The following is a 27,317-nucleotide window of genomic DNA, read 5'->3' on the forward strand; positions in this document are numbered from 1 at the left end:
CGACTAAATGTTCATATATAAGGTTGAACCCTATGAAATTGCCATTTGTGAATGAAAAATGGTCAACCAACTTCATATGGTTCTGTCTATATAAATATTTCATTAACTAGTTTATAATTTTTCCGCTTTCTCCAAATAGTTAACTTCCTGATTACCATACTAAGGATACTAAGGATATCCTTTATTATTGTACAAGATTATGTTTGCTTTGACTTTCATAAATGTTGGAATCTAGTCAGGAGAGTACCATAAAATGTTTGTTAATTATTGCAGAGACAGTAGAGGGAGCCTGGAGCCAAAACGTTGTTATTTTAAGTCTTGTGTAAATGATAATTGTCTTCCAATTCTTGATGTGTGGATGAATTTAAATATTAGGATATATGTGAAATAGCAATCTTTTTCTTTTTTAAAGGTTAGTTGTACTTAATCACTTCAATAAGATGGGAAGGGGAAGGTTGGCCACCAGTTCAGGCTAGACCCCATCAGAGTTCACAGTGGAACCAACCTGAACCCCACTGTTCTCTGCTCTTCTCTGAGTCATGCTGAAGACAGCACGTGGCCACACTGACAAATTTGTGCTCCACAGATTTCCCTCTTTCAACCCATAAGGTGGATCACCCCATTTCCATGGGCATTATGTCCTGATTCTTCTTCATCTTTTTTTTTTTTTTTCAGTTTAGCCACGCAGCGAGGCATGCGGAATCTTAGTTCCCAGACCAGGGATGGAACCCGTGCCCGCTGCAGTGGAAACACGGAGAAACACGGAGTACTAACAACTCGACCAGCAGGGAAGTCCCTCCTGATTCTTCTTTATTCCATCAGAACTTCGAAATATGTTATCACCTCCAATTGTGTGTCTTAATTTAAGGTGATTGTAGTTTAGTTGATTGTTTCCTCCAGACATATAAGGAGGCACTTTGATCCTGTCTTCAACTCACATCCTTCTGGGAAGGTTTGTAATAAATGACCAATCCTTTCACAGAGTGGGAAACTTCATTAGCCTTAATTAACGACATTGTCTCTTGCTGACCTGTCCTTGACCATCTTTATCCTCAGTCCAATCTTTTGTTAATTCCACACCCTACCCTGCTGTTACAGAAAGGTCCCCAAGGCAGTTGGTGGTGACACCACTCTTCTTCACTGTGGGTAGTCTACAGAGGGCTCCAAGTCCCTGAGGTAACATGAGTCCCTAAATCTAGAGGTAAGATGAAGTCCCGCTCTACTGTAAAAACCTTACAGGAATCCACAGAATTTAGATAGAACCAATTTGCTGTGGCAGGGTTTCCTAACTGGTGTTAAGGGGAAATTCTTTCGATGTGTTAATAACAACCAGAGAAAAAAGTATTCTCCAGGAAAACAGTTTGTTTACCAGGGTGGGGATTTTTGTTTTTTTGGTTTGTTTTTATTTTTGTTTTCCTTAATGTAGGGAGTCTCAGAGGAAGACTTTGTCAGTCTAATATACTTTGTCAGTCTCTCAGAGGGAGATTTCAAATGTATAGCCTTTCTCAAATTTGTTTTACTAGGAAATTTCACTTCTTTTCTTAGCGTCATTTGGGAATTCTTAGAATACTAGATACTTCCTTTGTGATTTGGAAGATAGCTCCAAGTGAGAAAAATGCCCTGTCTCTCCCCAACTCAATCAGGAGTCAGCTAACCTAAAATTCTAATGGAAAAAGCAAACAAATCTGGGAATTTTAACCAACTATTTATAAGAGGAAGGGTGATATTGTAAAAACTAAGTACAAGTAGAAGAATTGTTCATGAAAGCTGGAAAAGTGCATGTTGGAAAAAATATCCCGTTAGAGTGTAACCCTCTTTTTTTTTTAACTACTTCTTTCCTCTCAATTAATAAACAAGCTTAAGTCAAATAGCCTTAAAACAAACTAAAATAAATAAAAACCAAGACACTTGGCCCTTGGAAGTTCCCTATTTCCCTCTCCTCTCCGTGCGAGTCTCCTTACCCATCGGCGTCCATCTTCTAATTTTCAGTCACTGCCCAGCATTGCCGAAACTGCTCTGGTAAACAGTGCCAGCTTCAATGGGCGGGGACCTTCTGGTTCCTGCCTTACTGGAACAGAGGCTGCATTTGACACAGTTACTTCTCACTACTTTCTGAAACTCTAATCTTTTAGCTTTCATACACATCTTTCTCTCAGTTCTCCTAATTCATGGGCTTCTTTGTAGTGTTTCCTGCCAGTGTGGACCCTCTAAAAACCTTGGTGCGCCCCAAGATCCCACGCCACATCATCTCCCTGGGGATTCAGCCACACTAATGGTTCTATCACCTACGTGCTGACTAGCCTTAAACTTTCCACTGGGGGCTTCCCTGGTGGCACATTGGTTAAGAATCCGCCTGCCAATGCAGGGGACATGGGTTCGAACCCTGGTCCAGGAAGATCCCACATGCTGAGGAGCAACTAAGCCCGTGTGCACCACAACTACTGAGCCTGAGCTCTAGAGCCTCCGAGCCACAACTACTGAGCCTGCATGCCACAGCTACTGAAGCCCTTGCGCCTAGAACCCGTGCTCCGCAACAAGAGAAGCCACCACATGAGAAGCCCACGCACCGCAACGAAGAGTAGCCCCTGCTCGCTGCAACTAGAGAAAGTCTGCGCGCAGCAAGGAACACCCAACGCAGCCAAAAAAAAAAAAAAAAAAAAAAGAATCAACTCAAAGGCTACTTTAAATAAAAAACAAACAAAAACTTTCCACTGGGCTTCAGGCTCATATAATCTAACTATGTGCTGGACAGATGCACTTAAATATCCCATAGGCATCTCAAACTCTGTCTAAACCTGAACTTATTAATTTTCCCTCTGCCCTAAATGTCAGAGTCACCATGACATCCCTGTCATTAAATCCATCAGGAATTTTTCATTTCATCTTATTTGACCTTTCAGCCATATTTGACACTGTTAATACTCCCTTATTCACAAAACACCTCTTGGTTTCTGTGGGTCTATTCCTTGTTGCTGTGACACTATACCTTCCTGATTTTCATCCTATCTCTCTAGCTACCACTTTTTTTTCTTTGGGCCAGGTTTTGTTTCTCTACCTGAAATTTAAATATTAGAATTTCTTGACTCTCTCCTGGGCTCCTGCATCAGTGAGTGATCTATTGCTGCATAACCTCAAAATTTTGTGGCGTAAACCTAGCAGATATTTTATTTGTTCATGATTCTGTGGGTCAGCAAATTGGGTCTGGCTTGGCTGAGGGGTTCTGCTGCTCTTGCCTGTGGTCACTCAGGCAGCAAAAGTCATCTAATAGCAAATTGAGGCCTGGCTGATCGAACATGAACTTATGAACATGCGCGGTGGTTAGCGACGGCTGCTGGCTGAACCTCCCTCTCATTGTCACTTATGCTTAAGAAGGCTCATCTAGGCTTCTTAACGTGGCAGGCTCAAGGGCAAGAGTGGAAGCTGAAGGCATCTTGATATCTAGGGTCTGAGTCCCCCAACATTACTTTCCCTGTTTTCTGTTGGTCCAAGCAAGTCACAACGCTGGTCCAGCTTTAAGAGATCTGGAGAAATAAAGTCTACCTCTTCATAGGATGCAAAATCATGTTGTAAAGAGTCATGCAAACCAGGATGAGAGGAATGTGTGGGTTTTTTTTTACACTATACTACAACCCCCTTCTTACTGTGCATTACAATCTTACTCTGTATTCATTTCCTAACAGAGCTCATACATTCATCTGGCTCATTACCCATGGATAACACCATCAACAACTCGCTAATATATGTGTCCTTCCAGACCTTACCTCTGAACGTGTATAGCATGTTCATCCTTAACCTCTTCACTTGGATATAACAATAATACTTCAAGCTCATTAGCTCTAAAAATATAGTAATGATCTTCCTCCAGAAATGTTGTCCTACTTCAGTGTTTACTATCTTAGTGAGTATAACCATCAGCAAGAAGCCTGGACAAATAACTCTTTTTTTTTTTTTTGCGGTACGGGGGCCTCTCACTATTGTGTCCTCTCCCGTTGCGGAGCACAGGCTCCGGACGCGCAGGCTCAGCGGCCATGGCTTACGGGCCCAGCTGCTCCGTGGCATGTGGGATCTTCCTGGACCAGGGCACAAACCCGTGTCCCCTGCATGGGCAGGCGGACTGTCAACCACTGCGCCACCAGGGAAGCCCCAAATACCTCTTTTTTATTTCCCATTTCTAGTCCATAACTGAGTTAAGTCATGTCATCCTGAATAATTCTCCACACCATGTGCTTTTCTCTATGTCTACTTCTACCACTTTAGACCAAACTACCAGCACCCCTTACTTGAATTACTGCAACATTCTCCTAAGGTCACTATAACTACTCTTATCTCCTCCACCAAATCCATTCTCCAAGAGCCGGAGTGATCTTTTAAAATGTGATTTGAGAACGTTTTGCTCAAGATGACAAACTACACACATATTTATCACCTCTTCCTGCCAACACCTTTATAAAGATCATATAAAAATAGAAAACGTCTAAATCCACAACAAAGAGAATGGGGGTAGACAGACTGGTCTTAGAGAGTATGATGAGGCAGGAGCTGAAGTCTATTGAAGAATGTACTGCTACAGAATCTAGTAGTGCATTGTGATTACATTTTCTTTCTTGAACAGTCTTTTTATTTTTGTCTTTCTTTCTGTTTTTTTTTCCTTTCTGTTGTTCATTGTCTGCCTGTATCATATCTTTAAATTCTCAAAACTACATGCTTGGTTAAATCCACATCCCTGGTTAAATCCAGTTCTCTACCTTCTTCCTCTCTGTATCAGCTCAGCCGACTGTGGCTAATGGAAAACACATGACTAGTTTCACTTTAAATTCATTATGGTTAACCACAAGGGGGTGGTCAATGCTGCCCTACCATCATGCCACATGCCACATGTCCATCTGCTCTCCCTCTCCTGCACCAGTGGTCTTCAAACTGTGGTTGCTTTCAAGAAGAGAATAGTTAAGGGAATGGGCTCCTGGATGCTCAACATCTGTCTGGACTCTTTCCTAAAAAGTTTCTGCTTCTCCTCTCACTTTACAAAATAAAGGCATACCTCTCAACCACCTTAAACCTCAGAGGTGGCCCCCATGCTGTACATGCCTCCTGGGCCAAGCCAAAGGGCAGTTATTTTTCATGATGGAGCAAGTTGTCATAAACATGTTGGATTGTCTGTCTTCCTCTGTTCTAAGTATATTTCAGTTAAAGGGAAACCAGCATTAGAAATAGGGTATTTTGGCCCACACTGATATGTTTTCAGTGTAATATATCATTGAGTGGAGTGGTGGAAGTGATGACAGGTTTTGTTGAAAGACCTAGTCTCCTCCACCCCTGGGACTATTGTCAAGATCCTAGAGCATTCTTGGGGGGAGTTCAGGAGAACAAAGAGGATTGGTGAAAAATACTGAATGCTAAAAATGGCTTTTAAGATGTATTTAGTATTGGCAAATCTTTTTAGCTATTCTTAGTATTCATCCTTAGGGCCATGCCATTAGCTAGAAAGAATTTGAACAGCAAATCAGTGTAAGTTAATAACACTGATTCTTTACAGTGTAACTGGAATGATTTCTGGGACTACTAATTTTTAGTAGATGCATTAGATAAAAGCTACAGATAAAACTTTTATGTGATTTCCTCCAGATTGGGTGTATATTATTAAATAATGTAGTTAGTACCTATTTTATTAAATCATATCATGAAGTATTTATTTCAATTACAGTTAATCCTCATCTTCTAAAGTGTTAAATATTGTCTACCTCCTATTAAAATAATGGTTGCTAGATTCAAATTTTTTTTTTTCTAGCTGGCTATAATTTCAATTTTGTTAAACAAATAGAAAAATCTAATTATGATGTCTAATTAAATGAATGGAGTTGTTTCTAATTTTTATTTGAAATTTTAATTAAATTATTCTCAAAAACAGAATGTTAGAGATCAATATATGCACATAAATATAAATGCTATTATTTAAATAAACAATAACAAGATAGTTAGCAATGACAATTAGAAGTGATTAATAGTAGGAATAATTAAACAAATATATGTAGAAAAATATAACAATATTTTAATAGTTCTCCTTTGATATAGCAACTTATTTTATCTTTTAAAAATATTCTATATTGGATATTTAAATTTTGTAGGCTATGTTATTGTATATTCTTAAGATCTATAAACATATTTTAAAAGGAGAATATAAATACAAAGTACTAATTAAACAGATATTATCTGTATTTAATAAAAAATAACAATGACATGTTTTCTTCTGTTTCATGATGTAGTAGGTTATTTTATTTTTTTATTTTTATTTGTTTATTTATTTTTATAAATTTATTTATTTATTTATTTATTTTTGGCTATGTTGGGCCTTCGTTGCTGTGCACTGGCTTTTCTCTAGTTGTGGTGAGTGGGGGCTACTCTTCGTTGCGGTGCGCGGGCTTCTCATTGCGGGGGCTTCTCTTGTGGAGCACGGGCTCTAGGCGCGCGGGCTCCAGTAGTTGCGGCACATGGGCTTAGCTGCTCTGTGCCATGTGGTATCTTCCCAGACTAGGGCTCGAACCTGTGTCCCCTGCATTGGCAGGCAGATTCTTAACCACTGCATCACCGGGGAAGTCCTATAGTAGGTTATTCTTAATCTTTCTATTTTCTTTTCCAGTAATATTTCTATGAACTGCCTACCCCCTTTAAGACATCCATTTTTCCTTTTATGTAGTGGTAAAACTGAATACAGTCAAATGTAAATTTTTTTTGACTTGCAGCTCTGCTATTATCAAGTCCATATTATAGAAGTTTATAGACTGAATAGAACTTGCCAAGATTTACATTTGCACTCTCTGCTGAATCTGCAGACAGATAAACTCTAGCTTTTATTTGGACAAGATATCAACAATATTTTGTGTTTTCTACAGTTTTATTAAAATCTTCATAAAAATCAAGAAAATGATTTGAAACTCCATTTTCAAATTAAAATACCTAAGAGTGGGTACACATTTTTTTGTTGCTGTTATTTGACTCATTTCTATATATTGTAGAAAGCATGATCATAGGTAAGATTTGACAGAATGAGTTCTGCACCATAAGGGGCTGTACTGGATTGAACAGTGTCCCCCCAGAAGTCATGTCCACCTGGAACCTGTGAATGTGACCTTATTTGGAAATAGGGTCAAGTTAAAAGGAGGTCATACTGGAATAAGGTGGGCCCTCAATCCAATATGACTGGTGTTCTTGTAAGAAGGAAATTTACACACGCACACACACACACACACACACACACACACACACAGGGAAGATGGCCACGGGGAGATGGGGGCAGAAACTGGAGTGATGAACCTAGAAGCCAAGGAGTCCCAAGGAGTGCCAGAGCCGCCAGAAACTAGGAGAGAGGCTCAAAACAGATTCTTCCCTAGAACCTCAGAGGTAGCATGGCCCTGCTAACAGCTTGATTTTGGACTTCTAGTCTCCAGAACTGTAAGGATTAATTTTTTGCTTGTTTGTTTTAAACCACCTGGTTTGCACTACATTGCTGTGGCAGCCCTAGCAACTTAATACAGAGGCCGATGTACCTGTTCTCAAATTTCCCCACAGGACATTTTTAGTTCCAACCTGTGAATCAGCATATGGTACTCTACTCAGTTCCACAGCGCCACAAAGGGAGTGATACAATCATGCGTGTTGGTCGTGTGGTTAGCCCAAATTAATTCTGTGCTCACTATTTTCAACTGAACAGTGGTGTTTCTTTGGGAGACCACAAAACCGTTTGATTAATTTAGAGGTATTTCCCTGTCTAATCCCAGACTTGTGAAATTCATTCTCCGTATGTGTCTTCACAGTCTCCTCCTCTGCCATGTCCAATACAAAACTATTTTCTGCATATTGTACAGCACGCTCAGGTTCGGCTCTTTTCCTCCCTAATCCAGCTGTATGTGTCCTTCCTTCTATCATTAAAACACCCCAGTCTGGGACTTTCCTGGTCGTCCAGTGTTAAGACTCCACAGGGGCACTTCCACCACAGCGGCCCAGGTTCCACCCCTAGTCAGGAACAAGGATCCCAAAGGCTGCACGGAATGGGCAAAATTTAAAAAGCAAAAAGCAAAAACAAACAAAAAAACCCAATCCATTTAGGCTCCTGTTTCAGTGATATCTGGGTCATGCCTGTGATATCACAGTAGTTCCCATCTTCATGATCTGAACTTTCAGAAAACATTGTCACAATATTCACATTAAAAATTAACCTAGGAATAAAGACACAGACCTACTAGAGAATGGACTTGAGGATATGGGGAGGGGGAAGGGTAAGCTGTGACAAAGTGAGAGAGTGGCATGGACATATATACACTACCAAACGTAAGGTAGATAGCTAATGGGGAGCAGCCACATAGCACAGGGAGATCAGCTCGGTGTTTTGTGACCACCTAGAGGGGTGAGATAAGGGAGGGTGGGAGGGAGGGAGACGCAAGAGGGAAGAGATATGGGAACATATGTATATGTATAACTGATTCACTTTGTAATAAAGCAGAAACTAACAACAACAAAGAAATTAACCTAGGGCTTCCCTGGTGGCGCACTGGTTGCGAGTCCGCCTGCCGATGCAGGGGACACGGGTTCGTGCCCCGGTCCGGGAAGATCCCACATGCCGTGCAGCGGCTGGGCCCGTGAGCCATGGCCGCTGAGCCTGCATGTCCAGAGCCTGTGCTCCGCAACGGGAGAGGCCGCAACAGTGAGAGGCCCACGTACCGCAAAAAAAAAAATTAACCTAGCACTATCTCTGCAATAGGAGAGTGGCTCCATTTTGATGTTTGACAGCCAAGAGCTTTAGACCTTATCCCTTCATCTCCCCGACAGCCCTACGTCTGGGCAAGCTGCTAAGAAAGCCTGAGCGCTCTCTCCTTTGGTGCTGGCGGAGATTCAAGGCACACAAGTCCCTGCTCGTACTGGGAACCCTCACCCCCCCATCCCCTCACCACAATAAAAACCCCAAGCCAGTATGTCTCCTACCTCAGCTCTCTCAAGGCATTCTGGACCTGCTTGAGAGGCCTGCCCTGCCCTTCTCAGGGACCTCAGTGGTGTAAATATTCAATCTTTCCATAGCCTCTTGGTGTGTGCATCAGTATCAACATCCGAACCCAATTTCGGGGTGGGGATCTATCCTGATTATTCAAGGTGGCCTCTATAATCTTAATTCAAAGCACAACAGTTAATTCATAGGCCAGGTCAGACTTGGACTGTTAACGCCATGATCACACACACTTATGTTGCACACCTAACTCACATCACTGGAAGTGAGGCAACAATGGGTGACCCATTATTGTGAACTGCAAATCGTGGTTGCCAACATCAGTGGTGAGGCGAAAAATCAGTGAGTGATGGTAACGACTGGACAGATAGTTCATGCTGTATCCATTTGACGCTAAAAACAGCCCTGCTTTCAGTCCTTATATTTTTGGCCACTGTACGGGTGTTGTACTACCCCAACTCCTCAATTCTTCACCCATCACTGAAACCCAGAACTTTTCGCATCCTTGGGAGGGGCTTCCCAGGACACAAGACTTTCAGTGCTAAAACTGGGATTATTACAATGAGAGACCTTAAACAAGCACTGTTTGGTTAACCCCCGTTGAATTCCTGACCAACAGAAACCATGAGACATGATAATTAATTCTTGTTTTTTTTAAGCCACTAAGTTTTGTGGTGATTTGTTATGCAGTAATAGAGAAACAGCAACTCAAACTGCCTAAGTTGGGTCCCTGATCTTTTCCCTTAAACCTATTCTTCCCAGTCTTCCCTTCTACTTATATGACAGCTCCTTTCTTCCAGTTGCTCAGTTCAAAACCTTTATAGTCATTCTTGGCTCTATTTTTTCCCTCTCACATCCAACTATTCACTAATCATGTTGGTTCTACCTTCCAGATATATCCAGATTCTGACCACTTCTCCTATCCTTCACTGCTACAACCCTACTTCAAGCCACTGTCATCTCTTGCTTAGATTATTTCAATTATCTCCTAACTAGTTTCCCTGCTTCCTCCCTTGCCCCTTTCAGCCTCTTTCCGACACAATATCCAGAGTGGTCCTGTTAAAATGTACATTAAATTGTGTCACTCCATTGCTCAAAATTCTCTCAAGGTTTCCCATCTCTCCTATAATAAAAGTCAAAGTCCTTGCTATGACTTACACAGTCCTGCACTCTCTGCTCCCCATTACTTCTTTCTTTGTTCCTCTCTAAGTCTCCCTCTTGGTCAGTCTGCTCCAGCCACATGAGCTTCCTTGCTCTTGTTCGAACACAGTAAGCACATTCATGTCTTAGGGCTATTGTACTTTCTGTCCCCTTTGCCTAGAATGCTGTTGCCTTTGCCTAGAATGCTGTTGCCTTTGCCTAGATGGTTGTTTGTTTTGCTGCCTTGTTTTCTGGAGGCTACCTTCTCAGTGAGGCCTTCCCTGCTCAGAACACCTAAAATTGCAACCCCCAGCCTGAGTCTTCCTATTCTCCTTCCTTGCTTTACTTTCCTCGCAGTACTTTTCATTATCTGTCATACCATACATTCTATATATTTACCTTGTTAATTGTTTGTCTCCTCCACTGACATGAAAGTTCTGAGAGGGCAAGGATTTGTCTGTTTTGTTCATTGTGTTATCCCTAGAGCCTAGAGAACAGTGCCTGAGACACAGCAAACTCTCAGGAAACTTATTGTTCAAAGAACAGTCATCATAGTATATGCACCGTATATACTATACATAGTATATACATGCATTGATTTTCAAATATAGAATCAGCACTTAGGAAGATAAGAGAAGACAATCGTGATTACAGAACAGAATGCAAGTGCTGTCAACCTTAAGGATGTTAAAGTATGATGCAGCGGTTTAGGGATGGAAGAAGAGGAGAAGTACAGAGAAGGAAGGGATGCCAGTATCTCCATCCTGCAAAATATCAGAGCCAAGAGATACTCTCTCTGGTGGTTGCAAAAAGAAGTATAGTTATAAGCACAAAATCGAAAGTTAGAAGCATAACTAACAGAACTAAGAACAATGAGTTGACTACAGGAATATGGGAGAGAGATGCGAGTGGTGATCTTAAGTCACAGCTGTAAGGCAACAGATAATATTGGCAATATCTATCTTGGCCTGATTTCCCTAGAAAACAGAGCTTGAGGCAAAGCTTAAGGGCTTATGCTTTATTAGGAGGTACAACCCCAGTTCTGTGAGAGTTAGGGAGGAAGACAGGCGGAGAAGATCCGGCAGCAAGTACAAGGTGCTGAGTTACTGCACTGGCCACTGCTTCATAAAATGCCATGAATAACCAGAGCTGGTTCCTCAGCAGGTGACCACTCAGTCACAAAGGACCTCTTTGGACAGGCTGGATGGAAATATTGTGCCCAGAACAATCCATCAGAAGGAAAAAGGAAGAGAAAACATATCTCCCATCTGTCTCTGCCTTCTCTCTTCCACTGGTCAAAATTTGCTGCCCGGAGAGTTTACTCTCCCACGCATGCAAGTTGTGTCACTCGGACCCTGTAGTAGCCACTGGGGAAGTAGATCTGGGCATGTGGCCTGATGGCCTCCTGCAGTGGAAACAGAAACTCAGACTTAGTTGGTGACCATTGGGATGGCCTGGGTGGAGTGAGCTGGGAGACTGGGAGAAAGGTAAGGTTGAGGAAATCTGAGTAAGCACGTATGATATATCTGATATAATGACCAAATCTGATAAATCAAGAGACACAGATATAAGCATTTTTTGGAGATAAGAAGGAAACTATTAGAAGAATAAAACCAGAAGAGATTTAAAGTGGTTCCCTCTGGAGTGGAGAAGAGGTTGGAGAGCAGAATGTTGCTTATTATTATGATTAGCTCTCTGGACAATTTTTTTAATGCATGAATTACATTGTAAACATTATTTTTTAAAAGCTCACAAACTAGGTTTTATCATTCCCTCTTCCCAAATTCTTCAATGACGCCCCATTGCTTGTAGGATAGTTAAACATGTTGAACAAAGTATTTCCAAAGGAAACATTAGCTCTCAGATACTGCCAATTAATATTCTTGATATCTGTATCATCTAAATTTGTTCTATTATAAATGTACTATTCAAATGCCAGTGATTTTGTACTAACCCTGCCACAGGTACAGTATTTAAAGGAAAAATGTGCAATTGCCCATGCTGAGTTTTGGAAGTTTCAGTTTTGAACTAAAGTCCCTGACTCTCAGGGGCCTGCAGGCCTCTCCGGCTCACTGTAAACTATTCCCTCTTGCTTTCTGCTCAAGCCATATTGGTCACCTTTCTGTTTCGTGGACCCCCCCACTCTTCCACCTCAGGGCTTTTGCACCAGAATGCTCTCTTTACTACCCATGAGCCCCCTCCCCATCCCATCTCTCAACATACCAACTCCAGTCTTTATACTGAGCTTCAGGTTCCACATATCACCTACACGATATTTGCCAACTCAAGATGTAATGCTTACCATATTATTTTACCTTAAATTGATAGCTTTGTTAAACTTAAAAACTTTCACTTTACAAGGAAACTTTACCTGCCAACAGCAATGGAAAACAAATATCACCTGTCATAAATTGCAAAACTGTAAAATAAATACATAACAAGGACAATAATAATACTGGCTTGGCCAAAAGGTTCATTTGGGTTTTTCCATAAGATGTTATGAAAAACCCAAGTGAACTTTTTGGCCAATGCTATATCTCTCTGTATCACTAGTGGTCCATGTAACATGCTTTGCAACACCCTAGTTTAGTTACCTGACATTTTTCTCATTTTTGAGTTATAAGTTTAAATATTCTTTTTTTTTTCCCCCAGGGAAATCTCTCATTCCCTAACAGGACCAAGCTCCTGTGTTGTGCACTTACACAGCTCCTGGGCCATTGCTGTATAATGCTTATGAACTTAGAGCACCTGTGGTTATGTACTTGTGGAATTATTTTTAAATGTCTGCCTCTCCCACTGGGCTTAAACTTCATGAGAACAGGATGTGTGTTCATTTTGCTCATCTCACATCTCCTCCGTATATTTCCAATGTGGAACCCATTTGTTAACGCTTTAAAAAGACTCATGGAATGAATAAATGAATACCTGTATGAGATTATCACCTGACATCAACCAACTTCCTTTGTTTTGTTTCCATGCCCACCAATCCATCTTCTGAGTGTCTTCAAATTCTTTCTGAAAGGAAGCAGAGTAAAAATAAGTAATGTAGGAGTGAAGGAGTAGAGGGATGCCAGGAAGAGGGTGGCCTGGAGTGGCAAATTAGAGTTACCAAAAATGGCTGCAACAGTATCTCCTATCCCATGTGTCCTTGTGCAGAGGGACTTTGTCACTCTCCCTTTAAGAGTTGAGCCTGGGGGCTTCCCTGGTGGCGCAGTAGTTGAGAGTCTGCCTGCCGATGCAGGAGACACGGGTTCGTGCCGCAGTCCGGGAGGATCCCACATGCCGCGGAGCGGCTGGGCCCGTGAGCCATGGCCGCTGAGCCTGTGCGTCCGGAGCCTGTGCTCCGCAACGGGAGAGGCCACAGCAGTGAGAGGTCCGCGAACCGCAAAAAAAAAAAAAGAGTTGAGCCTAATTCCCTCCCCTTGAATCTAGGTCAGGCTGAGTGACTCACTTAACCAACACATGTGACTTCCAAGGCAGGTCAGAAAAGGCTTGTAGCTTCCACCTGTCTCTCTCAGAACACTCACTGCCTGGCTGCGCGTCTCAGGACACTCCCTCACAGAGCTCAGCCAATGGTTGTGAAGAGCTGAGAAGAGCCTAAGCCAATGGTTGCCATCCCCACCTGAGCCCAATCTTCAAGTCACCTCAGCTCAGGCATCAGGATGTGTGAATGAGGCAGCCTCCTGGTGGGTCCTTCCTCAGCCACTAAGTTTTCACAGCTGAGGCCCCAGATGTTGTGGATCAGAGACAAGCCATTCTTATTAACCCTGTCGGAATTCCTGACCCACAGAATCTGTGAGCATAATAAGATGACTGTCGTTTTATGCCACTAAGTTTTGGGGTGGTTTTTACACAACAATAGATAACGAGAATAGAGTTTGGTACCCGGACATGGGATTCTCCCATAACAAAACCCCAAACCATAACCCATTAGCTTTTGACTGGGAAGCAGGAAATGTGGAAATAAAGGAAGACCAACCAAATGAGAACAAGCAAAGGCTATCTATTCAAAACTTGCTATAGCAAGGGAGTCAGCCACCATCACTTGCGTTTTGGCAGACACTCAAAGGCAGGCAGAGGAGTGGGACAGTTTTACAGTGGAAAAAAGGGGAAGACTTCAAATATGCCCTGGTCGGAGGCTGTTGGCATGGGGATACTATAAGCAGACTGACTAGAAGTGGGAAATCCTATCTGATTGGTTAGAATGAATATTTGGCTTTCTCTGGTTGGTCCTAAGTTGGAAACGGGGACAAAAATTAGGGAAGCAGTTGGTTATTAATTAAGTCCTGGTCATTTGGGGCCAATTTTTACAGGAGCTATTGTTTTGTTTCCTAGATTGTTGCTAGAGATAGCTGTCTGATTTCCTAGTCTGTCTTATAGTAGGTTGGCTTTCTGGGCTGCTTACTGTAGATCATAGGTTAGTCTCCTAGGCTGGCTGCTGCAGACTGTGGGTGAGAGTTCCACTTTTATATATTATCTGGCCATCATCTGTTTGTATATTCAGTTTCTCAAGGTCAAATGGCGTTAGAAGTTAGCAAAACCTGGATGGACCTTGAGAAGACTGTCAGTGAAAGCTAGAGGGACAAAGAGGAAATTATTGTTGGAAGGTGGAAAAAAGATGACTTTGCTAAGTTGCAGCAAAATGTTTAGCAACACCATCACCTGTGGTAACATGAAAAATAGAAACTATACTAAGTGAACTAGTGGATTTGCCTAAGGAGGTTTCCTGACAGAAAGCTGAAAGGGTCAACTGGTTTCTTTTAGTTACTGATGACAAAATATGGCTATGTTCAATTTTGCAGTAACATTTAGAAGAAGTATAGCGAGCTCAAGTCAGTCTTTCCAATCCGCAAAGCATCCTCAAAGTAAGAAAGGCCCTCAGTGCAAAGGTCGAATCAAGGGTTTGATTAGGAAGACACGGTCTCAGAGTAAAGAGGAGGCCAACGATGTGACTTTAAATACTTTTTTTAAGACCTCAGAAAGATTTAAGATGGTGCCTCATGAACCATTTCAGACAGATAGATAATAGGCCTTTAAAGTATCTTAAGACTAGAAGACTCGTCTCTTTGGTTCACAAGTCTTCAAACTGCAAGGAACTTCAGTGAAGGGGCTGTGCCTGAGAAAGGCACTGAGAAACCTCATCAGCATTGGACCCGACTAGATACCAAGACCTTGGAATTTGAATTGATGCAGACTTTGAAGACTTTGGGGATGAGACTTTGGGGATCTCGAGGGAGGGATGAGGCAATGTATTCGGGAGGCATGTGAACCGTCATTACCAGAGTGCGGACTGGGGCAGATCATACTTTTCCAAAGATGGCAGCAATGATGGTTCTTTTGCAACGTGAACTTGCTGATCTGGAGTCTACTTTGCCTTCCCTCGAATCTAGGCTAGCCTTGGTGATTTGCTTGTAACCAACAAAATATGGTAGAATTGTCACTAAGTGACTTCTAAAGCTAGGTCTGAAAAGGTCAAGTAGCTTCTGCCTGTTCTGGAAGGCTCACTATTGGGATGATCAATCTCAAGACATTCCTTCTGGGAACCCAGCTGCTATGTTTTGTGAAACCCAAGTCACATGGGGAGGCCACGAATAGGTGCTCCGGTTGACGGAGTACTCAGCTCAGACTTCAAGTCATTCTAGCTCAGGGACCAGACATGTCAGTGAAGCATCCAGGTGATTCTAACTCCTAGGCATTCAAGTTACCTCCAACAGAGTCATTCTCAGAAGAGAGACCCAAGACTGTGAGACAAACTACCCCCACTGCGTCCTGGGTGAATTCCTGTCCACCAAAATATGTGAGCATAATACAATGGTTGTTATTTTATGGCATTAAATGTCGAGGGGGTTCTACTTAGCAATGGATAAACCAGAATACCTGGCTATATATACAAGCGTTCATAAGAATCATACCATTTTCAAGCAGGAAAGGACCTCAAGATATCATCCAGTCCTACTCCTTCCATTTTCAGATAAAGAAATTGACCCTCACAGAATCACAGGACTTGCCTAAAGTCATGCCATTAGTTAGTAGCAGACCAAGAGTCTGAACTCCTCTTCCATTGCAGTACAGATGGATCCATTATACAGTGCAGTCACCTATGAACTGGAACAGAAACAGCTACTCCTCACGAAAGTTCCACCTCTCTGGAGGGAAAAGGTCTTGACTTTGGGTAAACCTTTCAGCTGAAGCTCCCCATAGGGCCTGTCTAAGGAGTCAGCCCTCTGCCTGGGTCACATTACTAGCCTGGCCAACTTGTGTCTTCCTTTCTCAATCTTCCCTGGTCTCTTTCCCCCTCCTCCCCCTGGCTTCTCCCACTCCACTATTTTCTTCCATTTTCCTTTTTCAGCACTATGTATTGAAACCTTGTGTATCAATGAATGGTTATACTTGTAGTTCATGCGGTCCAGCCTCATACAGGAGTGGAAGGGATCATCAACCAGCTGGTTAGTGGTTATCAGAGGAGCTCAGAATATGGAACAGAAGGAGAACATCTCATCTACGAGACTCCTGAAGCATCTCATCTGTCACCAGGGGTGCTAAGGAATTACATTTGGAAACCCCTTAAGCTCCCTCCCATTAATAGATGAGGAAACTGATCTCAGAGAAGTGAAGTGATTTGTCTGTGACCATACAAGTCTTGGTGCCTCTGTGTGGATCTCAGGACTAAAATCCCCCCAAATCAAAATGGGCAGTTGTATTTTTCCCCTTAAAGATCTTATCTGTGGCAGTTTAATATTAAAGTCACTGGTATTCAAAAAGTAGATTTTCAAATCACAAATTTAGACTTTAGAGATAGAAATCACTTTATTTGTGATTTCAAATCACAAATTTAGACTTTATAGATAGCGGCTTTAAATTGTAGGGTTTAATGGAGCATACGTATCTTCTCAAGAGTCGTACTTTAGATGGATACAAAGGGAGGAAAATATAAATGAGGACACACTTTATGGAGGAAAAGAAATAGGCCTTGTGAAGAAACTCCGATTTTTAAAGACTGAGCTGGGAAGGTATTTAGGGTTGTCTAAACTAAACCCAGGTGTAGAGGTTGGCAATTAATCCTGCTCCAATGAGGAGCTGGTACGTAAAATGAAATCATTAAGTTTAAACGTAGTGAAATTGTTGGTTTTGGCTCTATGTTTCTGTTTTTGCCTGTTTTCTAGAAAGCTTTCACATTTCTAGGAAGGAGAGAGGAGTAATTAAACAACACACAGATGGAAGGACTGGAGCACAAAGAGGTGAAATTATGTGATCAAGTCAAGCACTGGCCCATTTAAATCACAGCCCTGCTTTTGGATTATGAACCCTTTTAGAATGTAACTAAGTTTTGTATCCACTGTCCAGAAAAAAAAGTACATCAAGAACTTGGCAAGAAAGAAAAGAAAGAAAAAAAGAAAGAACTTGGCATACAATGCCCATTCATGGACTCCATGTCCATCAACCTCTCCACCAAATATACATACAAATGTAAATACAGACAACAGAATACCATAAAGCAGTTAAAACGATGAACTTCACCTTCTATGTTTTGAAATGGAAAAAGGGACATCACTGAAAGGGTTCAAGGAGTAGACCGTAGTTGTATATAAGTATCAATAGTATAATCCTCTTTATATAAAAGCAAATATTTATATTATACATATAGCAATAGTAGCAGCCTTTTTTTTTTTTTACTGAGTGCTTATTCTAAGTTATTTAACCTATATTATCAAATTTAATCCCCTCCAACAACCCTATATATTAGCTACTATTTTTATACCCATTTTGTCAATGAGGAAACCGAGCCTTCGGGAGTTAAGTGGTTTGCCTGAAATCGTATAGCTAGGTATGGTACAGGCAGTTTACAAACCCAGGAGGAGACACACACATACACACACACTCAAGCTAGAAGCCACATGAGGTTAGGAACCATCTCCAGCATATTCATCATCAAGGACAGGGCCGGGAACAGTGCAGGAGATCAATAAAGATGTGTTGGTTGAATGAAAATGTTAACAGTGGTTATTTATGAAGGGAAAGGATAAAGTGCCCCTTTTATTTTCTGCTTTATGTGTTTTTTATTTATTTGGATTTTTATGATGGGTATGTTGGTGGAACACTGTTAGTGTTCAACAGATATCCATGTGCATCTCTATATTTTCCATCCACCACGCATATAGGTGTGTTCATGGGACTAATTCTCACCAAAGGGTAGTAGGTGGAAATAATTTGTCTCCTTCAGTCTGAGGCAGTTATGAGACAAGGACTACTGGGGGCCATTCTTCAGGCTGGAGACCGTGAATTATCCAGCAATGTGGCTGAGACTCAGGTTCCCTGCGCGATCTTGTGGGGTAAATGAAGATGAATTTCAAGTTGTTGTTCTATTTTATGATTCCCTGAATTATCTTATTTGTTGGTTTATTTGTTTATTGTGTCTTTAATGCCCTACTAGAATGTCAGTCTCCTGAGAGCAAAAAACTGGTCTGTCCTGTTCGCTGCTGTATCCCCAGGCTCATGTGACTGCCACATGAGAAATTCCCATAAATAGTGTAATAAATGAATCACTGAATGACTGAAGTCCTCTGGGTACCTGAGCATGGGCAAAGCTGGAAAGCAGTGATAGAGTTTTCCATAGCAGCATCCTAAGAGGATACCCTTTTGGGGGTGAGAACTCATTTTGAGGACTCCAGCAGACATAGCCTAGGAGGAGCTGGAAAGGTGACACATTGTGACATCTTTTAAAGCGATGTAATTCACAGCTGCCACAGGAAGACTCAGCAGGAGCACTGCTAATACCTGCCTCTGGAAGCACTGTGTGATCCACCAGTTAGGATACTGGTTTAGTTACTGTAACAGATAGCAGGTAACAATGGCCTAAACAAGATGGTTTATTTCTCTCTTAGACAGAAGTCCAGCTGGTAGGCAGCCCAGGAAAGTTGGGCTACTCTGCTTCAAGTGATGGCCTGGGGACTCCTATTCCTTCTGTTTTATTTTTCCAAGATCTTCCAGAGTGTTGGCCTTATCTACATGATTGAACTGGATGCCCACCACAATATATGCATTCCAGCCTCAGAAAGGGGGGTAAAAAAGAAGGGGAGGGCATGCAACTTTCTTTTACGGATGTCACTCAGAAGTGGCATATATCACACAGGCTCACAGCCCATTGGTGGGAACTTAGTCATATGGCTATACCTAACTACAAGGGAGGCTGCCATATGTAGTCTCTAGATGGACAGCCATATGCCTCCCTAAAATTTGGGGATTACTATTACAATAAGGAAGAAAGGAAAGATGGATGCTGGGGGACAGTCTCTCACGAGTGAGGAAGCATCATAGCTGATGCTGAGAAAACTCTTTGTCCAAACCTTTACGGTCTATATAACATGACTCCATTATTTTTATTGTTTTTGACAAGCTGTGTCACAAGGTGTGATAGTCATCCTCTAAAATGGCCTCCCATGATTCCCACCTCCTGGTATTCGAATCCTTGTGTAATCTTCTCTTGAGTAACCTTCTTCAAGTGAGTAGCATGTTGATAGGCTGTCACTTCTGTGGCTAGATTACAAAAGATGTACTTCCATCTTTATTTTTTAAAAAAATTATTTTATTTATTTATTTTTGGCTACTTTGTTGCTGTATGCGGCTTTCTCTAGTTGCAGCGAGCCGGGGCTACTTTTTGTTGTGGTGCACGGGCTTCTCATTGTGGTGGCTTCTCTTGTTGTGGAGAACGGGCTCTAGGCACGCGGGCTCAGTAGCTGTGGCTCACGGGCTCTGGAGCACAGGCTCAGTGGTTGTGGCACACAGGCTTAGTTGCCCTGCGGCATGTGGGATCTTCCCGGACCAGGGCTCGAACCCGTGTCCCCTGCACTGGCAGGCGGATTCTCAACCACTGTGCCACCAGCTTCCATCTTTCTAGTAGACTTTATTGCCTTCCCAGCTTGCATGTTGATGAAGCAAGTGGCCATGTTGGAGAGACCCATGTATCAAGAAACTGTGGGTGGTCTCCAGACTGCAGCCAACAAAGAACTGAGGTCCTCAGTCCAACAGCCCACAGAGAACCAAGTCCTGCCAACAACCACTTAAGTTTGGACGAATATCCTTCACTAGTCAAGCCTTCAGATGAGACCCCAGTCCTGGCCATCACCTTGATTGCAGCCTTATAAATGTCCCTAAGCAGAGGCTACAGCTAAGCTCTGCCTAGACTCCTGGTGCACAGAATCTGTGAGATAATAAACATATGCTGTTTTAAGCCTTTAAGTTTGTGGTATTTGTTATGCAACAAAAGATAACAAATACAGAGGAATCTTTGCTGAGACAGTTGCTAAGAGCTCTGGATCTAGACTTTTTTACAACTTTTTTACCTGTTCCTTCTGAAATATGGTCCTTCCACGTCCCCAGATCTATCTGATGGACAGATAGATCTGTCCATCACATGACATACAACCATACCATTATCAGCTCTTTTCCATCAGAGAGGCTCTCTTTTTCTCCTCAGCTCTGGCTTCTTCTACCCCCTGCCCTTCTGGTCTTTGCTTTTTTTTTTTTTTTTTTTTTTTTGCCTTTGAATGGTCACTTAACAATCTTCTAAATGAGTTTACATTTTGATAACATAGGAAGATTGTGGTGGGGGGATGTCTTTAAAAGCTGAAGCAATGAGACTTAGGCGTGCAAGGGAATGACTGTTAAGGCCTTGGGAAGTTGAGATTGCCTCAGAGAAGGCAAGAGGCCCAGGATACTGGGAAGGGTAGAGGGAGCCAGTTAGCAGCTTCCTAGGACCACCACCTTACCTCCACCCAAACAGCTAAGGGTAGAAAGGGATCCTGGTCTTGATCCCTGGGTCTTCTCCCACTGTTCATGATCCTTAACTATCAACTCCCTTTTCTAGGCTGCTGGGTTTCTACTGAGGGTACTTACTCTTTAATGTATCATAGATACATTAGATAATGGTTGTTTCATTTGATTAAGCATGCCCTCAGTTGTCTCCTCTGTTAAATGAGAAGGTCAAACTGGATGATTTTAAAGGTCTTCTCCAACTCCAACCTGTTAAATTCTATTTCTATGAATCCTGGTTGGGGAGATTTATCTGGTCATAGAGAGCTCCCTTGATCTTTCAGGGCTCTGGGGAACTCCTTGGGGATATGCCATAGTCATCATCAACCTAGATTTTTGTTGTCATTCACTAAGTGTCCTCCTAAAGTACCCCCAAATCAATGATGGATAGTTTAGATTTGGAGGCAGAGGTTCATTCACTGGAAAAAATTTTGGAGCTATTCTCATTGATGTTACAAGTTTCCCTGGTACTGGTAATTCCCAGCATCCTTCTATAATTGCAAAGGTCAGAAATAAAATGTTTTTCAAAGAAATGTTACAAAATCATGCTCTGGTTTGAGAAACAGCCCTGAGATGCACCTTGAGCAAGAAAGATTTGGTGGAGGAGAGGGTTGGGCTGAGGAGGACAGCAGTGAAACTAGAGGAATTGAAGACCCCGGGTTTAGATAAATATCTACAACTTCCTACGTTTGGGCCTCTGCGAAGAAGCCCTAGGATTCTGCACTTCCCTATCAGTAGTTTTAAAAGCCCCCCCTTTTTTTTTTAGCAAAACAAAGGCTTGCAGCAACTGTGCTTGTGTTTTAGAAGTGCCATCCTTGTATTTCTGCAGCACTGAGTGTACATGGAGTTTTCACTCTTAGTGGTAGAGTTTATACATGCCCTAAGATAATTAGCTATTCATCATCCAATGACACTAAAAATCCAAACTGCTCAGTTAGCTGAGCACTCCTTTGAAGAAAACAGATGTTGTTAAAAGTCACTGTTCCACTTTCTTGGGAAAATTCCACTAACATAAAATATGATCGATGATTCAAAAATGTAAATCTTCTATGTGCATTAAATACTACTATAAAAGGACAGTTGTCTACATAATTGTAGAAGATGCATAGAAGAATCACTCTGTAATTAAGACTATTGCTGTCTTCTCATCAGGAGTTAGAAGGTTCTCAATTGGGTCTCTTGACTGGGTGAGGGATTTCAGCCAAGTGACCTGTCCATTCTCTATGTCCCCAGAATAGCTTATGAGAAATGTGTTAGACTTGAATTTGCTTATTTTCCATAGGTTAATCTTATGCATTATAAAAGGTACAATTTCCTAGACCAGTGGTTCTCAAACCTTAGTGTGCATCAGAATCACTTGCAGGGCTTATTAAAACACAGATTGCTGGGCCCCTTTCCAGAGTTTCTGATTTAGTAACTTGGAACTGGACCCAAGAATCTGCGTTTCTAACAAGTTCCCAAGTGATGCTAACGCTGGTGGTCTAGGGACCACACTGTCTTGAACTCTCAGCTCCATGTAAAAACCTAAAAGGATTCTGAAGGCTGCAGCTGGAGTCTGTGGACTGTTGTTTCCGAAGACAGAAATATTTATGGCATAAAATAGTTTAACATTGTTTTACCTGAAGTCATTTCTCTTTCCTTTTTGTTATAATAGGAATTTCGTTACTGGGTTTTTAGTTAGGCCTTGTCTTACATTCATTTGTGTATATGTCTTAACTCCTTTACGACTGTGAGCTCTTTGCATTGTGTTCATCTTCGAATCCTCAATGTACCTTACATCTTGTAAACTCAAATAAATGTTTGGTGCCTTGAATTTAGTTATGTATACATGTTTTGAATTTGTTTTGCCTGAGTTTTCTGCATCTAATAATTATAAATAACAAATACTGAATTAAGTATGCAGCTCACGTATTAATTATATATATCAACTTGACTGACTTCGAGGGTATGGGGAAAGAATGGTTTCCTTAAATTCAGCTAGGCCACAGTTTGTAAATCTAAATGATTATACCTATATAACTACTGAAAAGTTACCTATACTTTTCCATCCTGTCATTGTACTGTGAAATTTCCATACATAAAAACAGGACTTGGTGATGTGCATCATGGTACAGCATTTACAAAGACTGACACCCCCAGAAGTGTTCTTTTCAAAAACCAATATTAAGATCATGTGACTACCTTCTGATATTACTTCTAGAGAGGCTGACTGATTTATCCCAAATTACTCTGCTGCTCTTTAATACCTTTAACTATTTAAGAATAAACTATATTTTCCCAAACTGGATTTCTGAAATCAGATGCCAGAATGCCAGGAATATCCATACAACTGTTGCATTTTTAGTAGCTTTAATAAAATGTATTTGGATTTTTTGATGTACAGATTTTAGATTTGAAGCATTTCAGCTTTGGAAGAGACCATAAAGATCCTCCAAGTCCAACTCAGTCAAGGGCTGCATCTCCCCTACAGCCTCTACTCATACTCAGCTTTGGTTTAAGGAAGAAAAAAGCAACCTGGGGTGAGGGAGGCACTTTCCCGGGGTCCATTCTAACTTTGAGAAAGTGATCAAGCCTTTTCCTTCAGCTCCTACCCAATGGCCCTATTTCCACCCCTTTAGGAACATCCTGTCTAAACAGGATCTTCCAAATGTCTGTTATTCCCCATGGTCATGTTATTCCCTCTGATCTGTTTCCCTTTTCACTACTTCTAGACCTCTGTGCTACAGAAGCAAGGGGGCAGCTTCCAGCTACTAGCTACTCAGGGCACACAGACTTGCCATTGACAAGCCTGAATCATGATCGATGAAGGGAGTGCTTTCTCCTTAGAAAACTTTAGCAACTTTCTACTCCAAACCCAGTCTCGGTACAAAATCTGTTACCAAAATGACTTTCTTGGCAGTTGTCTGAGGTATGGAGAGATGACATGAACTTCACCAAGGATCAAACAGAGGAGAATAAAGGCTTTGAGAGAAAAAGAAACCTCCATCAAATATAATAACCTTAACAAGGAATAAAAATAGATAAATGCTTATAGGTCTTAGTTCACATTCCCTTCATTAAAACCTTAGCTCGATAAATAAAGGGCTATGTTTACAGATTTAGGTCATCTACTTCTTTTGTATGCTTTTTACTAATTAAAATCTATCCAACCTGGTATTACCTCAAACCATAATTCTCTACCATATTTTACAATTTTACTCTCAATTGTCACGGAAATATTTTTTCCATGACAACTGAAAGTAAAATGATGTTCAGAAATCCACAGTAAACAGCAGTCATATAATGCATAAATAAAACATGATTTGAATCTATAAATAGAACTCTAAACTGAACTCACTCACATGTAAAATTTAGACCAAGGAATATGTGTCTGTTAAACATACAACAGGTTTTAAATAATTGGAGTTTAGAATCCTGTCAAGTCCTGCATTATAGGGAGCAAAATAAAATAATGGGCATAGATACATCAAGAAAAGGAAGAGAGACACACGACACAAAACGAGTTTCCGTGCTAGAGATGAACACGAATATTTCGAAGACGTGGCATCCACAAGTAAAGAGACATACAGAATACAAGAATAAAACTTACAAAGACAGAAATAAGAGAAATAAGCTTTCATGGTACCTTACATAGAGTTTCAGGAAACTGTCACCAAACACTTTTCAAATTAAGACACATTTTCCCAACCATAAGCATAAATGAGGATTTAGCTTTGATACTTGCCTTGTGAATTGGATGAAATTAAGCTAAGGGCCAGATGTTTTTCATCCGTGTTTTAGATTATGCTAAACACAAAATCATTAGAAAGCATCCATGTGACTGAATGGCTTAACATTGTATTAACAAATCAGGTGATATCTAGACACTGCCTTAGACCTCAGAAAATTTTAGTGTATTTTTGATGTTAGGGTTTTGGCAACTAATGAAAAAAAATTAAATAGTTTTCCTATAAAACAAACTTCCATTTTATAATGGGCAAACCAAATCTTCATAATGCTGAAACAACTTTTTGAGAAGTGAAAGCTGCAGACTTTTATATACAGGCATCCCTGACTTATGATAGATTGACATACAATTTTTTGATTTTATGATGTGTGAAAGTGATACACATTCAGTAGAAACCAAACTTCAAATTTTGGTCTTTTCCTGGGCTAGCGATATGCTGTAGGGTATTCCTGTGATGCTGGACAGGGCAGCGAGCCACAGCTCCCAGAGAGCCACGCCACCATCAAGGTAAACAACCGAAACACAATCATCCTGTACCTATATAACCACTCTGTTGTTCACTTTCAGTATAATATTCAATAAATTACACGAGATAGTCAACACCTTATTATAAAATAGGTTTTGTGTTAGATTTTGCCCAACTGTAGGCTAATGTAAGTGCTCTGAGCATGTTTATGGTAGGCTAGGCCAAGCTATGATGCTCGGTAGGTGAGGCGTATTAAACGCATTTTCAACTTCGGTATTTTCAACTCACGATGAGTTAATTGGGAGGTAACCTCATCGTTAGTCAAGGAAGATCTGTATCAAACTAGGAACTGATTTATTTCCCCTGAATTGAATTTTGGTATTAGGTAGACAACCAAAATATATTAGTTAATATAGTTTATTATGTGTTGTGCAGAAACTACTGCAGTTCACATGCATGGGTTGAATTACGAATTAAGTGTCAAATACCCCATTGAGGATTATGCTTCAACATAATCACTAAAGACATGGAAGGAGAAGTATATAAAGTCTAGAAAGGGAAGTCATCAAAACGTCAGCATGAAAATGAATACTACATCAATCATCACATGCAAATCTTCAATTGGTAATAAACTGTAACAGTAAAACAACTGTGAAACTATCAAAAAAAAATTATGAAGGTCCATAGCTGTTTGATTACATCTTTGCTGAACAGTATCACTTACTCATTTTAGGAAGTAACATTATGTAAGTTATTTTACAATGTCCATAAATTAACTTGAAACATTGCTGATTCTTTAAAAACAATCAAGGGAGGAGGAACTGACACAAAGATCTTTATGCAAAAATGTGTCGAGTCTGAACATCAGAGAAAAATATACTGTTTACATATATATATACACACACATATATGTGTATATATATATATATATATACTTTTTATTTTTTTAATTTTTGGCTGCGTTGGGTCTTCGTTGCCATGCACGGGCTTTCTCTAGTTGCAGCGAGCGGGAGCTACTCTTCCTTTCGGTGTGCGGGCTTCTCACAGCGGTGGCTTCTCTTGTTGCAGAGCATAGGCTCCAAGCGCACGGGTTTCAGTAGTTGTGGCACATGGGCTCAGTAGTTGTGGCTCGCGGGCTCCAGAGCACAGGCTCAGCAGCTGTGGCGCACGTGCCCAGTTGCTCCGCAGCATGTGGGATCCTCCTGGACCAGGGATTGAACCCGTGTCCTCTGCATTAACAGGCGGATTCCTAACCACTGCGCAACCAGGGAAGTCCCTGTTTATATATATTGAATGCCACATGAATCAGCTTACAATTATACTGGCCCAATACTGAAACCTGTCATTTTGGTGTATTAATCTAAATATATGTCTCATTACCAACATACATCTTTCTATCTAGATGTTTTCCTTATTTGTTCCTAGTTTATCAAACTATGTTGGCACATGTCCTCATGTCAAAGCTGCCCTTGGTTTCATACTCTTTTAAGTTCCCCTCTACCATGCAAACCAGAGGAAGGAAATGATATTTAATAGAACATTAGTATGACTTGTTTTGATTGGCCCTCAATTTGGGACATTAGCAAAGCACAATCACATTTACTAGAAAACAAAGCTTGAGGTTTGAATCTGATTCCACAACAGATGATTTCCCAGTGAGATAATGTCAATTTACCACAACTTGTCATTATTTAATGTGGTTAGCTAACACAAGTAAAAGTGGTTTGCAATTTTAGAGCCATAAACAACTTAGTAGGTGTTCACGTTAGTGTGAAGATATAGCTACCGCTAAAGGTTCTGTGAAAGCCTCACAGCAGAACCAAAACAGACGGGAAACACTGAAGATGCTGCTTTAAACTGAATATCTAAAACCCAATAGTATTAAAATAGAAATGGAGTGAAAAACTGCCTTGTCTACAAATACTGTTTCATGTAGGTTTCTGCCAGAAGCAATCTCATCAATGTTAATTTTTTAAATAGGCATGTGTTGTCTGATTGACTTAAGGGAAAATAAGTTAAAACAACATACACAACATAGTTATAAGATTTAAACTCTAACTGAAACTAGAAAAGACTTATTTAACACGATGGTGAATAATGTAGCTGTATTTTCTTTAACATAATTTACTTTCATTCATTACCAAAACTATTCCAAATTAGTGGTCAGCAAAGGACAAATTTGC

At 41.0% G+C, this 27,317-nt stretch overlaps 1 protein-coding gene across 4 annotated transcripts in view; it reads right to left on the bottom strand.

The window, feature by feature from the left end:
* Positions 1-27,317, bottom strand: part of SP5 (Sp5 transcription factor) — a 36,074-nt gene that overhangs the window by 2,976 nt on the left and 5,781 nt on the right. Inside the window, exons 1-3 of one of the 4 annotated variants that reach the window (XR_002173952.3) lie at positions 13,242-13,588; positions 13,058-13,147; positions 11,136-11,537 (exon numbers count right to left, since the gene is read on the bottom strand). The gene's annotated coding sequence lies outside the window, so the exon portion shown is untranslated. Of the gene's footprint in view, positions 1-11,135; positions 11,538-13,057; positions 13,148-13,241; positions 13,589-27,317 lie in introns of those variants that run through there. The other 3 variants (XR_002173953.3, XM_019923292.3, XM_073807593.1) reach the window with 3 other exon arrangements.

Source organism: Tursiops truncatus, chromosome 7 (assembly GCF_011762595.2).
Source record: "Tursiops truncatus isolate mTurTru1 chromosome 7, mTurTru1.mat.Y, whole genome shotgun sequence".
NCBI lineage: Eukaryota > Metazoa > Chordata > Mammalia > Artiodactyla > Delphinidae > Tursiops > Tursiops truncatus.